Source organism: Pristiophorus japonicus, chromosome 10 (genome assembly GCF_044704955.1).
Source record: "Pristiophorus japonicus isolate sPriJap1 chromosome 10, sPriJap1.hap1, whole genome shotgun sequence".
NCBI classification, from domain to species: domain Eukaryota; kingdom Metazoa; phylum Chordata; class Chondrichthyes; family Pristiophoridae; genus Pristiophorus; species Pristiophorus japonicus.
The window spans coordinates 139,594,529-139,612,093 of NC_091986.1; the positions used below are offsets into that span (position 1 = coordinate 139,594,529).

Below are 17,565 nucleotides of genomic sequence, written 5' to 3' on the forward strand. Positions count from 1 at the left end.
TTTTGTGCCACGTGTTGTCCTTTCCCACTATAAGTTCCGAGGTCTAAGGATCAGAGTAGAGTGAAAAACAAACACCCTACACAGGTGTGTCAAGGAGTGATCGACACAACTTTTAGCTAAAATCAGCCTTTGAGCCTCTGCAGGTGCAGTCACCTTATTACCCTGCTCCAAGTGTGTGTTCCTGCAATCAATATATGCTTCCTCAGAGCTTACCCTTGCTGAAAAGGTAGGGTGCATATCACCCATTTTCTAATCATGTTTTCCTTCTAAATGCCACCTCCGGGAGGAGCTACTGTGATGGCATACTGCTGCTCCTCACTCGGGGCCTGGTGACTCCTCTGTGGTGAATGCCTTTTTTCTGTTGTACCACTACTGCCAGCACAGCTGACTGCTTTTGTCCCCCAAATGCCTCGTGTATTCTTCTCAGAGGGCTGGCTAGAAGGCCAGAGTGGTCGTCTTTATCTGTCTTTCTTCCTCTCATGGCATAGCCACTGGCAGCCCTTTAAGGATCTGTATGGGAATAGGCCTCTGACTTCCACTGAAGTCTGCCATCAAGGTGTGCTCAAACTGATCTTCCAGCCTCTATGGACAAGAATTTATAGCCTCTTATAAATTGCAGCCCAGGAGGTGATTTTCACCTTCATCAGGTGAGTACTAACCTGGTGAGTGAATCACCTGCCCCTTGTAGAACCCATCCAATTGTCATTCCATTGCAGTCTCAATTGTGGCAAATGCTTTGCGGACAAGGAAAACTGCAACAGCGCTTGAGGGCACCACACAGGATGCCCTGGAATTGCTTCAACTCCATAGTGCTCTGCATGTTCCCAAAACCCTCCTGCATGTCTACAGATATTGGAATAGCTCTGCTGCATGTTCTCTGGCATTACACGCAGGGAGTTCTGAAGGTTCTCAGAGGAGTGCATGAAGAGTTTCAGGTGATTAATCAGTGCAGCTTGGTATGAACCCTTGTAGGATGAGTGCATGAGTCCACTAGCAGCTGCCTGTCTGACCCTAATCCTCCCTTCCTCTGCCACCTCCACTTGCTCCTGCTCATTGTTTGTCAGTGCCTTCCACAGTGCTCACTTCTGACTCCCCCTTTCCCCAACAGATAACCTAAAGTGGGTGCTTCTGGGCTGGTGCTTGTGGGCTGGGAGTGCTGGACAGGTGCTCATGTGATGGGCCCTGCTGCAAGTTTCTTTATCTGAAAAAGACCCCTGCATGAAGAGAAAGGAAACATGTGCATGCAGCCAATGGCTGTGCACACGGCAGCAAAGTCACTACAGTGCCTGGCAGTACACTGGACGATGACTTGACAAGTAAAACATGTGCAGAGAGCTTAAACAAATTATTCAAATTTGCCAAGTCCGCAGAATCTGGTGGGGTTGGCCCATCACTCAGCCATTGTGGATGCATCCATAAGTGCCAGGATGTAGCAAGGCAATGTGTGCGCAGTCATTGGCACCTTGCACCATGGGGAAACCTGCAATCCATATAAAACCTCATGCTCACTCCTCCTGCTTGTCTCTAGCAAGAGGAATGAGATTAATGTGTTTCTCTTGGTATAGAGAACCATGGTGATCTCCCTTATACAGTAGTGCACTACAAACTGCAAGATGTTGCTTATATCACCAGCAGCAGCCTGGAAGGAGCCAGACACATAAACATTAAGAGCCACGGTCACCCTGACAGCCACTGGCAATGCTATCCTTGCCCTATTTTGAGGATGCAGCAATTGGCAGATTTCAGTCATGACCTCTTTTGTGAAGCGAAGACATCTCATGCATTGGTCCTCACTGAAGTTGAGGAAAGAGAAATACTCCCTCAAGACCCATGGTGTGTAAGATTTCTAAATCTCTGGCATTAAATTGACAGCAAGACCGGTCTTTGGAATAGTTTATTAAACACACATACATGCACATCTATCAGAGAAACAGCAGTGCTCAGCTATCCTACGGATTTACTTAGTTACAACAGATACATTGATGTTACAATAAAAAAGGTATACTTTACTTCCCTCTGGCAAACCACAAGCACATGGCGTTCATCCTTACTTCTGCTATGGAGGGAAGTTCCTGCTTTGCCATGTGCTAAGGAAAAAAGACCCAGCAATCTTTGGCTTGACTTTTTATATTCCTTAAGGCCATTCTTTTTCAGAAAGCCTCAGTATTGTTTCCAGGGCCATTCCTGATTGGCTTCTCCTCATACATGGTGCCATTCCTTGATTAGGTTAATGGCTTTCCAATTAACACCTTTTCTAATTTGGTGAGTTTCAAAGCCATGCTTCCTTTGTAACTTGAGCTCTGCCCAGCCAGGAGACATGAACTTGGGGAAGGTATCAATTTTGTCTCTTCAAACTTGTCTTTTCACATAATGTACCTTTTTAACACTTTATATATACAGAATCAATTTTATCATTACTAAACACTTTGGGCTGGACTTTCCCCTGATGATCCCTGGGCTATCACTCATCTATCGCCCAAATAGGCAGGCTATCGCTCATTTTACCCAAAAAGTAGAAAGTTGGGCTGGAACATCGCCCAAAGATTGTCGGCCCAACTTTCGGCACACAAGAATTTCACATCGCCGAGGTGATCGCCCACTGCAACTTTCAGCACATCACCCACATATCGCCGGGCTGATCGCTCACCGAGAAGATCGCTGGAGATCGCTGGAGAAAAGCTGCTCCTGACTGACACTGTTCACAGGACTCGGCACTATGGACGCCATTTTGAATGTCGGAGGAAGTGAGAGGCTGCTTGAAGAAGGGGCTTATCAGGAGAAATAATTTATGAATTATTTCATGGGCCTTTATGATTCTTTGGCAATCATCTGCTCACATTTCTATTTATTGAGGACAAAATTTAGAGCATTTATAGCACTAGTGATGGGGTCTGTAACTTCTCTACTGTCATGTATCTCACATTACTGTATATAACTGTATCTTACCATGATATACATGACTGTGACTGGATATAACCTGTAACAATAAGCATACCTTACCACCAGGGGTGCACTTGCAGGAGACACTCCATACCTGTCTCACTGAGGTATATAAAGGGAGGTCTCAGGCAAGTGCAGCACTGGAGAGCTGTGAATTAAAGGTACAGGTCCTGAGTGACCTTGACTTCAGCATGTGTCTCGTGTAAGTCAGTACATTAGAGTCAGGACTTAACAGTGGCGATGAGTTACGGGATCACAGAATCCACAGAATGGCTACCAACAGCTCAGATGAGAAATACAATGCTGGAGACAATTGGGATGACTTTATAGAAAGGCTCCAGCAAAGCTTTGTGACCAAAGGCTGATCTTTGTCTTCAGTAGAGGAAGTGCATCCGGGAGGGCGCTGAGCACCTCGAGTCTCATCGCCGAGAGCATGTAGAAACCAAGTGCAGACAGTGGAAAGAGCTTGTGGCAAACCTGTCCCACCCATCCCTTCCCTCAACGACTATCTGTCCCACCTGTGACAGGGACTGTGGTTCTCGTACTGTATTGTTTAGCCACCTGAGGACTCATTCTAAGAGTGGAAGCAATTCTTCTTCGATTCCGAGGGACTGCCTAGGATGATGAAAACACCCCCCTCCCTACCTGCGGCCACGCTTCCCTCCAGATCCCGTACTCCCTCTTGTCTTAGCACCCTGGTTTAATCCCCAACTAACGGCACTAGGACGACTTGCAGTAGGTGACCTCAAGACTTCCTGCTGTGGGGGGGGGGCGGGGGTGACCGTGGCAGAATCCTCTCAGGGGATGGCGGAGTAGAAGACGTTCCTGAGCAAACGACTTCTGAGCCAGAAGGGAGTACTTCCTCCTGACTCGCATCTGTGCTGGCGGTTGGTTGGACGGCACCTTGGAGTGTAGTGCCATTTCCCGCCAGTCTCTCATGCCGCAAGACATGGATGGCGGCAGTCTGTTCACGCATTTCCCTGATCATCAGCGGCATATCCTCCGATATGCGAGCGGACATCCGGGAAATGTTCCCCGTCAACCCACCAAACGCCTGGAGGAGCTAGCGACTTATCGCGACACTCTCCATACACAGTCTGTACATGCCCTCATATCGATCTGCCCGTCGCAGCACATGCCGGATTTGCTGACTCAACCTCCATGGGGTTGGCGTGGGCACTGTACGACTTGGAGTCGTCTGCTGCAAACCATTTGGTCCCGCTACTTCTGTCGAAGACGATGATGAAGTGGCCGCAGATACAACATTTTCGGAGATGCAAGGGGCATCCTCCTCGCATTCCATAACTTCCTCCTCCTCTGGCTCGGTGGTCTCCTCCGCCTCACCACCTGTGGTGATGAACACCTGCAATGGTGCAGGTGCAGGGGCAGGTGTGGCCTCCCTACGCGCCTCTGGAGCTGGGTGACCTGCAAAACACAATTGAGCTTATTGAGCATATTAGAACAGAAGGGTACACATGATTCTTGCACTGCACTGGCATACGTAGGAGGAGCAGCACTACTACAATAAATGTGACCGAGAAATGTTACATATTAATGCATCATATGGTAGTACATATGGTAGTACATCTATGTGGAATTCACTGCCCCAGAGAGCTGTGGAAGCTGGATCAGTGGCTATATTTGAGTCGGAGATAGACAGAATGATAAGGGAGTGAAGGTTTATGGGGAGTGGACAGGGAAGTGGAGCTGAGCCCTACATCAGATCAGCAATAATCTTATCAAATGGCGGAGCAGGCTCGAGGGGCCAGATGGCCTGCTCCTGCTCCTGTTTCTTATGTTATTATGTTGTTAAGCTGAGAGTAGCACAGAAACTGCATGCGTAACATGACATCATTCGTATATTGTAATGAAATGACATTACATTACTTTGAATTAACACTGCTTTACACATTATTCACGTGATGCAAGGGAGGGTTCTGCAACACCACGGGCGGCGGCCGAGCGACTGTGGGGCCCCACAAGTGCCGCCGCACACTCCTCGAGGTCCATGAGCAGCTGCAAATGAGCATGGCCTCCTCCGGTGCGCCTCTGCTCTGTTCGGTTGTTCGATATCTTCCTCTGCAAACGTGACAAGAGCATGGCATGAACTAAGGTACGATCATGGAAAGACAACAGGTTCCAACATTATATGCTCATACAGTTTGTATCCACAATTGATGCATGGTTATAACATCTACGTTTGGATAAAATATTTCATAAGATTGTGTTTAGGATCTAATGCTTGACACAAATCATCTCAACTACAATCTCCATGAGGGCCCCCAGGGAGGGGTGGGGAGGTAATCAGGATTGCTTAGGAATGACAGGAGCTAATGTCCAAAAGTGTCTGTGCAAATATCAGAAAGGTTTAAGAAGTTAGTTCAGACCTGAGGTCTAAAAAACTAACAAGCTCTCTTGCACAAAAAAAACAAGCAGGCGTTAACCTCAGGGTCAATGAGATAGGGGATGAGGTAGAGTTGTAACCATCAGGGAAAGTCACGAAATAATAAAGCCAAATGCCAATTAACAAAGCTCCAGCAATTGCTAACGATCGAACAATCAGGCTAGAAATAACAAATTGAAGACCAACGGATAGGAGGGAGTCACCCACCATCACAGGGCCAGTTGTGGCCACAGCAGGGGGGCTGATAGGAAAGATTTCAGAGATCAAATTAATGGCTGCACTCGGGAAGGGAGACTCTCAACTGGGTAATAACTTTTGTAGGCAGAGACAAGTTGAGATTACAGCAGAATGTCTCTGTATCTTGTAGAAACAAGCAGGCAATTAGTAGCAACCTATGCGGCTAACAAAGGGGCAAAAAAGGTATAAAAAGGGACACGTTGGGACAGTCCATAGCGAGAACCCGGGACTAACACTTAACAGAAGCAGGGACCAGGAAGCGACCCTTGAAGGAACAGTGTTGGACCGGATTGATCACCCGGGACGTATTGGGTAACTATGAGAGTGTGTTGAGTCAAACAGAGTATTTTAGCAGAGTTAGTATCTGTGGCAAGGAACACCCTTTGGAACACCTTGTTTGCAGAGTTAAACAGAGTTAAGTTGGATATAAGTAGTGAGTCTTGTACTTTTGTATTAAGTAATTATAGAGTATGAGTGGTGAGTCTTGTACCTTTCCTGTATCGAAGAATTATAGACTATAAGTAGTGAGTCTTGTACTTTTCCTGTATTAAACGGACATTAACGATACTGTCATTTATCTAGTGTGTAATTTGGTATTTAACTCAGGAACCGTCGCAGGCAACTACTAGTCACACGATTAGTGAAATTGCCACTTGCGCAACAGTGTCCCAGGGCAGACAGTGAGCCAGGGCAGCTCTCCCCCAGTCCAGGCTGGCTCACTGTGTAAGTGACAGCAGCCGGAGAGACTGACACAGTCTGGGTAAAGGTCACCAGACCCCTCATTGCTCAGTCGTGCCCCATCCACCAACGTAATCCAAAAGGAGACGGTGCCAAATTTAGACTTAAAAAGACTTAAGGGCTCAGGTTCCGAGCCCTGCCCAGATCTTAACAGGGATTATATGCAAGAATAACCAGCTTAATTTCAATCCGGGAGATTTACATATTATGTGGATCATTACAATGTACAATATGTTTAATATTTACTCTTGCTGAAGCAACCAAGCTATTCCAGCATTTGTGGCACAGGTCTGACCCCCTTGCCTCATTGGACGCCGCTGAGTCCACGTTGGCGATCTCACTCCACAGTTTACGGTAGGCCCAGGGTGGAGGTTTCCCACGCCCATCCCGAGTTAGTTGGCCCCACCGGCTATGTACCTCTGTTACTAACGCCTCATTCACCTCATCCGAGAAAGGCTGTGTCCTCCTCCTTCCCTCCACCTCCTGCCCACTGTCTGACTCATGACCGGACATAATTCTGTAACAAATTGCTTTTATCTTTTCTCTCTCTCCTCTCTCTCTCTCTCTCTCCTCTCTCTCTCTCTCTCTCCTTACCTTCTGCGCGTGCCTGGATGACCCCTGACCTCCCGAATCGCGGGAAAACTTCTTTGCCAAAAAAAGCGCATGTGCAGAAAGGCCGTTGCTAAGGAAGCCTTGCCTTTCACATCGCTAAATCCATTTCACATTGCTGAGCTATCGCTGGGCTATCGCCTTAAAAAAAAAGCCAAAAGTAACGATTCGAAAAATGGGCGATCTTTCAGCGATCCTGAGAGCTCAAACATCGCTAAGGCTGGAACATCGCCCATTTTTTGGGCCCAAGCAATCTAAGTGGAAAGTCCAGCCTTTTGATTCTTACAGGCGGGTATGACTTCATGCTAAAAGCTCTTCTCCCCTCCTCCTCTTTCCTCTTCTAGCATCTTGTCTTGTTCTGCGTGGTCTCCCTTCGTTCTCCCAGTCATGTTCAATTCATAGAAGAAGCCCTACCAGGCTGCCCACATCTGGAAGCAACTTGTTTCAGAACAACTAGGCTAGCAGCAGCCTGCAGTATTAGTGTGGAGCCAGGAAAATATACTTTTAAGATGTTTTGAGACCATTTTTTGACCGGCCTCCAGCAGTTCCTTTAAGGACCATTTGTTAGGCCGCTCAGCACTTGGTATGAGTAGGTGGAGTGTGCCCCATGCAATCTCCTCCCATTTGTACCTGAATTTCCGGAATCAGGTTCTTGCAAGACCTAAATTTCAATAGAAAATCAGCCTTGCTTCAGATGGGCAGGCTGTGTGCTCATTTACTGGCCCACCTGAATATAGCATCAGGCAGGCCTTGGGCATCAATGGGGACACCAACGTGCCTCCACTTCGATTTTAGACTCCTGGCCACCCGTTTCTCCAGGTGAAAAATGGACAACTGTGAGTTAAATTTCTCTCCCATAATATCAAGACTGATCAAAATATATTTGCTTCCAGAGATAACTCAAAGGAGTTACCTTCTTTATCAAAAATAACATATCATGGCTTCCCCGATGGCTCAGTGACTTTATACACTAAGTAGCGGAGTCATACCATAAGTCCCTATGATCAAACTTCAATCTGTGCTGAGTTAGCTGATCCCAGCCAGGGCAGCAGCAGCAACACTGCAATTGGTCTCAGTGTCCCTGGGTTAAAGAGGGTTAAAATTAGCCAAGGTTCCCACTCCAGGTCAGTATCCAGTGACACCGAGTGGAAGGACACATGATGCCCCTGTTTTTGAGTAGACTCTCAACCAACACTGTCAAGGCTCATACAATGGTCACTTGGGCAAGTTACGAGAGGGTGACCCACACCCTGAGTAACTCATATCCCAGTGAGGATGCATCATCTTGAGGAGGGATGGGCAATTGGCAAGGAAAGAAAAAAATAGCAAAATAATACATTGGAAATGATTAAAGCTGAAACTGTTCAAGTAGTTTCAAGTGAAAGAAATGCAAAATTGAGACTGTGGATCTGCAATTTCCTGATCAGTGGTACCTGTGAACACCACTTTAGTCCAGGAGTGCCCGATCATCCCTAATAAGAACATACAAACATAAGAACATAAGAAATAGGAGCAGGAGTAGGCCATACGGCCCCTCGAGCCTGCTCCACCATTTAATACGATCATGGCTGATCGGATCATGGACTCAGCTCAACTTCCCCACCCACTCCCCATAAGCTCTTAAACCCTTATCGGTTAAGAAGCTGTCTATTTCTGTCTAAAATTTATTCAATGTTCTGGCTTCCACAGCTCTCTGAGGCAGCGAATTCCACAGATTTACAACCCATTGAGAGAAGAAATTCCTCCTCATCTCAGTTTTAAATGGGCGGCCCCTTATTTTAAGATTATGCCCCATAGTTCTAGTCTCCCCTATCTGTGGAAACATCCTCTCTGCATCCACCCTGTCAAGCCCCCTCATTGGGGTCAAGTTTCGGGCCGCGCCTAGAACAGCGCAGCCCCAACCTGGACGCCCGTTTTTCACACCTAAAAGTGTGACAGAAAAATACCTCTTAATTCTCTGGCTCCTTGCTGGTCCCTGGGAGCTCGGCGCGGCGCACACACAGCAGCGGGGGGCGGAGCCACAGAGTCACACTGATTCTGCAAGTGGAGGGGGACGGGTCTAAGTTAAATGAGGCAACGTCGTGCCGGCAGCTCTGCGCGTGCGCGTTGGAGCGTGTGCATGCGCAGTAGCCCAGAAACATTGACACTCGGCCATTTTTAAAGGGACATAAAGAAAAGTGTTGATTTGTCTCGTGGACCCCTGGAAAGACTTGGGATTGAATTTTGGTGATTTTTTGTGACTGAAGGAGTGCTTTTAGCAGCACTGTTGAATAAATCACCTGCTGAAATCAGTGAGTGCTGCTTTTCACTGCTAAACTTCCAGAACAGGTGCTGCATTGGTGCATGCAAATTAAGGACTGTGTGTTTTGAAAAATAAGAGTGTCTATTCAATACAGCAATGGAACAACGTCCACCAAGAACAAAGAATTTCTTGCATGAGGAAGTGGAGATATTAGTCAACGTCATTAAGCAGAGATGGCAGGAGCTAGATACCAGCAACAGAGGTCGCATAAAAGTGCCACCTAAAGAAATGAAGAAACGCTGGAACCAAGTTGCAGAAGATTACTGCGCAGTGGTGCATACCATGAGATCTGGAAGCCAGTGTAAAAAGAAATGGCACGATCTTGGTCAAGTAGTTAGTGTAAGTAATATTTTCCATTTTTAATGTAATCGTAATTGTAAAAGTGACTATCTGTATGTCCCACCCTGCAGAAAGACGCACTCTGTAAAAAGTTATATTTTACTCTTTGCAGAAGAAATTGGCCCACAACAAAAGGGAAGCAACTCGAACATGACGAGGCATGCCCAATCTGCATCCACTGACACCCTTGGAACAGAGGGTAGCTGCTATGATGAGTCATACATGGAGAAAAGCAATCAGTACAGCACAAGCTGGGCCCACACGCGAGGAAGAGGGTAAATCCTGAAAATGCATCGTGGCCCTTCAAATCAACCTGCTGCCTGGCCTGCTATGTGTGAGAGTATTCATGCCACCCATCCTGCCCCCTCCCTTGCTGTTAAACATTTGACTGTTCTGATATATTTTGCAGAACATGATGATGATGATGATGATGATGCCAACCCTGAGGATCCTGAAGATACAGAACAAGAACCAGTACAACCAGATGTGGACGATCCAAACTGGATGGTGGCGGCGATGACTGAAATGTCTACAGGGGAGAGCTTCCAAATTAATGTTTATGAGCCCCCATTAAGGGGCATCAAAGTTTCAACCCCTTGCATAGGTTTTGGTTCCATCTTCCATGGTTTTGATTCCGATGTTGCAGGTCCCAGTGGTGCTGCTGGTGTAATGCAGCAGTTTACAGCCAGTGCACCACCGTCCGAACCTGCGCCTCCCACTTGCATAAGTTCTGGTTCCACCTTCCATGATTTTGATTCCGACGTTGTGGGTCCCAGTGGTGCTGGTGATATAATGGAGCAGTTTACACCCATTCACCCACCATCCCAGCCCGAGCCTCTCTCTCTAATCCTGCCGTTTGGAACACCGAGCGTCCCACCGTCTGTGCCCGCACCTCCCAGTGTAGTGGTGCCACGAGGCAGGCCCAGGCAGAGGAGAAGGAGATTGGAGACACGCTCTCCTGAGATGCAGCGTGCAACAGATGCGGCTCAGGTTGTGGCATTGGGTATGGAGACCAATGAGCTTACCCGATCACTCATCGGTAGCATCAATGCAGTGGGTGAAGAGGTGACGGTCCTGATGGGAGAATTAACAGTAATGACACGGGAACTTAGGGAGGGAATGTCCGAGGGAGTGCAATCGACGGCACAGGCCGTCAGGGAGGGCATGCAAGTGTCGGCACAGGCCGTCATGGAGGTAGCTGCTGCAATAAGGGCACACAGCCCGGCCAATCAAATGAAACCCCAATGAAGAAGTGAACATTTACCGAGATGTGGATGAGAGATGGTTGCAGCCTTTCTTTGCTGCTTCTGTTTTTGTTCTTGATGTAACTGTAGTAGCATTTTTCAAATTGAAATTGTTTTGTAAATTTTGTAACTTTACAACTTATAAGTGATCTTAGGGTTTTTAACTGATCTTATAGTGTAAATGCTCTCACATTTCATAACTTATTTAATTTTGCATCTAAAAAGTGATCTTGAAGTTAAAGTGATCTTAAGAGTGTAAGATTTTTCACATTGAAATTGTTTTGTAACTTTTGTAACTTTACAAGTTTATAAGTGATCTTAAAGTTTTTAAGTGATCTTCAAGAATCATATTAAAAAGTAAAGTTTGATACAACAAATATTTTATTACAGTGACATTAACTTTTCAATAAAATATTTTTTCATTAAAACTGATTCATCTTCCATTAACACAACACAACGTAGGAAGAACTGCAAAGAATAAACATGTCCATGCATAACAGTGGTCACAGAGCCCTCAGGCATCAGTAATTGAAGCTTTCACAGATGAGCTGCTGGCGCAAGGCTCGAGCAATCATTAAAGGAGCACGATGGACAGCCCTCCTCCAACCTCGTGCTCCGGCATCAGTCACTTGCATGCTTTCCTGATCGTCGTCATCATCCACATCCTGCTCTTCCGTAATACTATCATCATGCACTGGACCCTTAGGTGGGTCTTCTGGTTCCACTACCAGCTCCTGCTGCCTCATGATGGCTAAGTTATGGAGCATGCAGCACACAACAGTGAAGTGACCGACAATCTGAGGAGAGTATTGCAAGTGGCCTCCGGAATGGTCCAGGCATCAGAAACGCTGTTTCGATATGCCAATGGTCCTCTCTATGATGCTGCGCGTCGCAATGTGCGCCATGTTGTATTGACGGTCAGCTTCTGTCCGTGTCACGCGTAGGGGCATCATGAGCCAGGTGGTCAGGCCGTACCCTTTGTCTCCCAGTAGCCAGCTCTGCCCTTCTGGCTGCTAGTCAAACATGTCAGATATAACGCTGTCGCGTAGGATGAACGCATCATGAGTGCTGCCAGGGTATCTCGCATCGACTGACATGATGCGCTGCTTGTCGTCACACACGAGCTGCACATTGAAGGAGTGGAAACCTTTTCTATTCCTGTACTGCTCGGAATCCTCCACAGGTGCTCGCAAGGCTATGTGGGTACAATCAATGCAGCCCTGTACCTTTGGGAAGCCAGCAATCCTGAAGAAACCCACAGCCCTCTCATGGATCGCTTGTGCGGTCATTGGGAAATTGATGAAGTCATTCCTCCGCGCATACAGTGCAGCCGTGTCCTGGTAAACGCAGGCATGTATTGCACATTGAGAGATGGCGCACACATCTCCAGTTGTAGCCTGAAACGATCCTGAGGCATAGAAGGCAAGTGCAGCTGTTACCTTCACTTCAACAGACAAGGTAGTTGGCGTTCTGCTTCTGGGCTGCAAATCTGCTCTCAGCAGATCACAGATCTCAACGACAACTTCTCTGTGGAAACACAGCCTTTTGACACAATCAGCCTCACTCATGTCCAGGTACGAGTGCCTGGCTTGATATTGCCGATGTGGGTAAGGTCTCCTGCCCATCAGCCTACGGGCTATGACGTTCCTAGTGCTATGAGCTCTAATCAATTCTCTCCTATGCAGTGAATTGCTGGCGAACCATTCTGCATATTTAAGTTTCAAACTGGCTATCTGGCTGCCTCTCCCTGTTCTTGGCCAAATGGCCTCAGTCTCCCTGGCAGCTCGAAGACTGCTTGCTGTGTCTTCGACCGCTGTCAGCCACTGCCACCGCCCCTATCCCGTGGCCGAATGGCCTCAGATTCCCTCGCAGCTCGAAGGCTGCTTGCTTGCTGTGTCTTCGGCTGCCGTTGAGCCACTGATGCCGCCCCTGTCTCCTACATGGAAGGAAGGCCTGCTTGAAGCACCTCAGCTCGAAGGCTGCTTGCTGCCATTGTTGTTGGGCTGCCGTCGAGTCACTGATGCCTCCCCTGTCTCCAACATGGAAGGCCTGCCTGAAGCACCGCAGCTCGAAGGCTGCTTGCTGCCGTTGTTGTTGGGCTGCCGTGGAGTCACTGATGCCGCCCCTGTCTCCAGATGGAAGGCCTGCCTGAAGCACCGCAGCTCAAAGGCTGCTGCTGCTTCACACAGGTAGGAATATTCAATATTTTGTCTTTGCTTTGTTTATAATTTTTTAGTCAGGATGGCTCTTTATTTGTATAAGTAAGACTGTTAAACATAGAAACATAGAAAATAGGTGCAGGAGTAGGCCATTCGGCCCTTCTAGCCTGCACCGCCATTCACTGAGTTCATGGCTGAACATGCAACTTCAGTATACCATTCCTGCTTTCTCGCCATACCCCTTGATCCCCCTAGTAGTAAGGACTACATCTAACTCCTTTTTGAATATATTTAGTGAATTGGCCTCAACAACTTTCTGTGGTAGAGAATTCCACAGGTTCACCACTCTCTGGGTGAAGAAGTTTCTCCTCATCTCAGTCCTAAATGGCTTACCCCTTATCCTTAGACTGTGACCCCCTGGTTCTGAACTTCCCCAACATTGGGAACATTCTTCCTGCATCTAACCTGTCTAAACCCGTCAGAATTATAAACGTTTCTATGAGATCCCCTCTCATTCTTCTGAACTCCAGTAAATACAAGCCCAGTTGATCCAGTCTTTCTTGATATGATATATCCCGCCATCCCGGGAATCAGTCTGGTGAACCTTCGCTGCACTCCCTCAATAGCAAGAATGTCCTTCCTCAAGTTAGAAGACGAAAACTGTACACAATACTCCTCCAGGTGTGGCTTCACCAAGGCTCTGTACAACTGTAATAACACCTCCCTGCCCCTGTACTCAAATCCCCTCGCTATGAAGGCCAACATGCCATTTGCTTTCTTAACCGCCTGTTGTACCTGCATGCCAACCTTCAATGATTGATGTACCATGACACCCAGGTCTCGTTGCACCTCCCCTTTTCCTAATCTGTCACCATTCAGATAATAGTCTGTCTCTCTGTTTTTACCACCAAAGTGGATAATCTCACATTTATCCACATTATACTTCATCTGCCATGCATTTGCCCACTCACCTAACCTATCCAAGTCACTCTGCAGCCTCATAGCATGTTCCTCGCAGCTCACACCGCCACCCAACTTAGTGTCATCCGCAAATTTGGAGATACTACATTTAATCCCCTCATCTAAATCATTAATGTACAATGTAAACAGCTGGGGCCCCAGCACAAAACCTTGCGGTACCCCACTAGTCACTGCCTGCCATTCTGAAAAGTACCCATTTATTCCTACTCTTTGCTTCCTGTCTGACAACCAGTTCTCAATCCACGTCAGTACACTACCCCCCAATCCCATGTGCTTTAACTTTGCACATTAATCTCTTGTGTGGGACCTTGTCGAAAGCCTTCTGAAAGTCCAATTACACCACATCAACTGGTTCTCCCTTGTCCACTCTACTGGAAACATCCTCAAAAAATTTCAGAAGATTTGTCAAGCATGATTTCCCTTTCACAAATCCATGCTGACTTGGACCTATCATGTCACCTCTTTCCAAATGCGCTGTTATGACATCCTTAATAATTGATTCCATCATTTTACCCACTACCGATGTCAGGCTGACCGGTCTATAATTCCCTGTTTTCTCTCTCCCTCCTTTTTTAAAAAGTGGGGTTACATTGGCTACCCTCCACTCCATAGGAACTGATCCAGAGTCAATGGAATGTTGGAAAATGACTGTCAATGCATCCGCTATTTATTTATATAAGTAAGACTGTTGAATGCTTGTAGAATTTAATTACTTAACTTCCACCCCCCCCCCGCCCCCCTCGTTCCCTACGCCTGATTTGTAACCTATGCCTGATTTCTAAAGTGTAGGCAAGGTTTTTCTGAGCGTACAAAAATCTACACACTCCATTCTAAGTTAGTTTGGAGTAAGTTTTCACTGCCTAAACTTTCAAAACAGGCGTAAGTGGCCGGACATGCCCCCTCTTGAAAAAAAAAATCTGTTCCAAAATGAAACTGTTCTAACTGACTAGAACTGGAGCAAACTAAATGCCGAGAATTGCAATTGCTAAGATACTCTATTCTAAACCAGTTGCTCCAAAAAAATAGGAGCAACTCAGGCCGAAACTTGACCCCATAATCTTATACGTGTCGATAAGATCACCTCTCATTTTTCTGAATTCCAATGAATAGAGGTCCAACCTCCTCAACCTTTCCTCATAAGTCAACGCTCTCATCTTCAGAATCAACCTAGTGAACCTTCTCTGAACTGTCCCCTAAGCAAGTATATCCTTTCGTAAATATGGAAACCAAAACTGCATGCAGTATTCCAGGTGTGGCCTCACCAATACCCTGTATAACTGTAGCAAGACTTCCCTGCTTTTATACTCCATCTCCTTTGCAATAAAGGCCAAGATTCCATTGGCCTTCCTGATCACTTGCTGTACCTGCATACTATCCTTTTGTGTTTCGTGCACAAGTACCCCCAGCTCCCGCTGTACTGCAGCACTTTGCAATTTTTCTCCAATTAAATAATAACTTATTCTTTGATTTTTTTTCTGCCAAAGTGCATGACCTCACACTTTCCAACATTATACTCCATCTGCCAAAGTTTTGCTGACTCACTTAGCCTGTCTATGTCCTTTTGCAGATTTTTTGTGTCCTCCTCACACATTGCTTTTCCTCCCATTTTTGTATCATCAGCAAACTTGGCTACATTACACTCGGTCCCTTCTTCCAAGTTGTTAATATAGATTGTAAATAGTTGGGGTCCCAGCACTGATCCCTGTGGCACCCCACTAGTTACTGATTGCCAATCCAAGAATGAACCATTTATTCTGACTCTCTGTTTTCTGTTAGTTAGCCAATCTTCTATCCATGCTAATATATTACCCCCAACCCCGTGAACTTTTATCTTGTGCAGTAACCTTTTATGTGGCACCTTGTCAAATGCCTTCTTGAAGTCCAAATACACCACATCCACTGTTCCCCTTTATCCACCCTGTTCGTTACATCCTCAAAGAATTCCAGCAAATTTGTCAAACATGACTTCCCCTTCATAAATCCATACTGACTCTGCCTGACCGAATTTTGCTTTTCCAAATGTCCTGCTACTGCTTCTTTAATAATGGACTCCAACATTTTCCCAACCACAGATGTCAGGCTAACTGATCTATAGTTTCCTGCTTTTTGACTGCCTCTTTTAAATAGGGGTGTTACATTTACAGTTTTCCAATCTGCTAAGACCTCCTCAGAATCCAGAGAATGTTGGAAAATTACAACCAATGCATCCACAATCCCTGCCCCTACTTCTCTTAAGACCCTAGGATGCAAACCATCAGGTCCTGGGGATTTATCCGCTTTTAGTCCCATTATCTTACTGAATACCACCTCCTTAGTGATTGTGATTGTGTTAAGTTCCTCCCTCCTTATAGCCCCTTGACTATCCACTGTTGGGATACTGTTTGTGTCCTCTCCCAAAAAGACTGATACAAATTATTTGTTCAGAGTTTCTGCCATCTCCATGTTCCCGTTACTAATTCCCCGGTCTCGTCGTCTAAGGGACCAACATTTATTTTAGCCACTATTTTCCTTTTTATATACCGATATAAACTCTTGCTATCTCTTTTTATATCTTGTGTTAGTTTACTTTCATAGTCTATCTTCCCTTTCTTAATCATTTTTTTAATCATTCTTTGCTGGCTTTTAAAAGCTTCCCAATCTTCTGTCCTCCCACTAGTTTTGGCCAGTTTGTATGTCCTTGTTTTTAATTGGATACCATTGTTTATTTCTTTAGTTAGCCACGGATGGCTATCTTTTCTTTTATACCCTTTTCTCCTCACTGGAATATATTTTTCTTGAGAGTTGTGAAATATCTCCTTAAATGTACACCACTGTTCATCAACCCTCCTACACTTGAATCTATTTTCCCAGTCCACTTTACCCAACTCTGCCCTCATACCTTCATAGTCTCCTTTATTTAAGCTTAGTAAGCTGGTTAGAGATCCAACTTTCCCACCCTCCATCAGAATTTGAAATTCAACCATGCTATGATCACTCATTCCAAGGGGATCCTTTACCAGGAGATTGTTTATTAATCCTGTCTCATTACACAGGACCAGATCCAAGATAGCCTGTCTCCTGGTTGGTACCATTACATACTGCTCAAGGAACCCATCCCTAATGCACTCTATGAACTCTTCCTCAAGGCTACCCTGACCAATTTGATTTGTCCAATCAATATGGAGGTTAAAATCACCCATGATTATTGCTGTTCCCTTTTTACAAGCCCCCACTATTTCCTGGTTTATGCTCCGACCAGCAGAGTTGCTACTGTTAGGGGGCCTATAGACTACGCCCACCAGTGACTTTTTCTCCTTATTGTTCCTCATCTCCACCCAAACTGTTTCAACATCCTGATCATTTGAGCCAATATCATTTCTCACTATCGCAGTGATTCCATCCTTTACAAATAGCGCTACCCCACCTCCTTTTCCTTTGTCTGTCCTTCCGATTGTCAAATACCCCTGAATATTTAATTCCCAATCCTGGTCACCTTGCAACCACATCTCTGTAATGGCTATCAGATCATACCCATTTGTATTTATTTGTGCCATCAAGTCATCTATTTTGTTCCGAATGCTACGTGCATTTAGACAAATTGCCTTTAAATTTGTTTTTTTACTCTTTTTTCCT

General features: G+C 46.0%; 1 long non-coding RNA gene across 1 annotated transcript in view; it reads right to left on the bottom strand.

Annotated features, from left to right (window-relative positions):
• Window positions 1–1,942: 1,942 nt before the first annotated feature.
• The window catches only part of LOC139274812 (uncharacterized), a 34,388-nt gene continuing 18,765 nt past the window's right edge, over window positions 1,943–17,565 (bottom strand). Inside the window, exons 2-3 of the long non-coding RNA XR_011595616.1 lie at window positions 4,828–5,019; window positions 1,943–4,365 (exon numbers count right to left, since the gene is read on the bottom strand). This is a non-coding gene — a long non-coding RNA (uncharacterized lncRNA). The remainder of the gene's footprint in view (window positions 4,366–4,827; window positions 5,020–17,565) is intronic.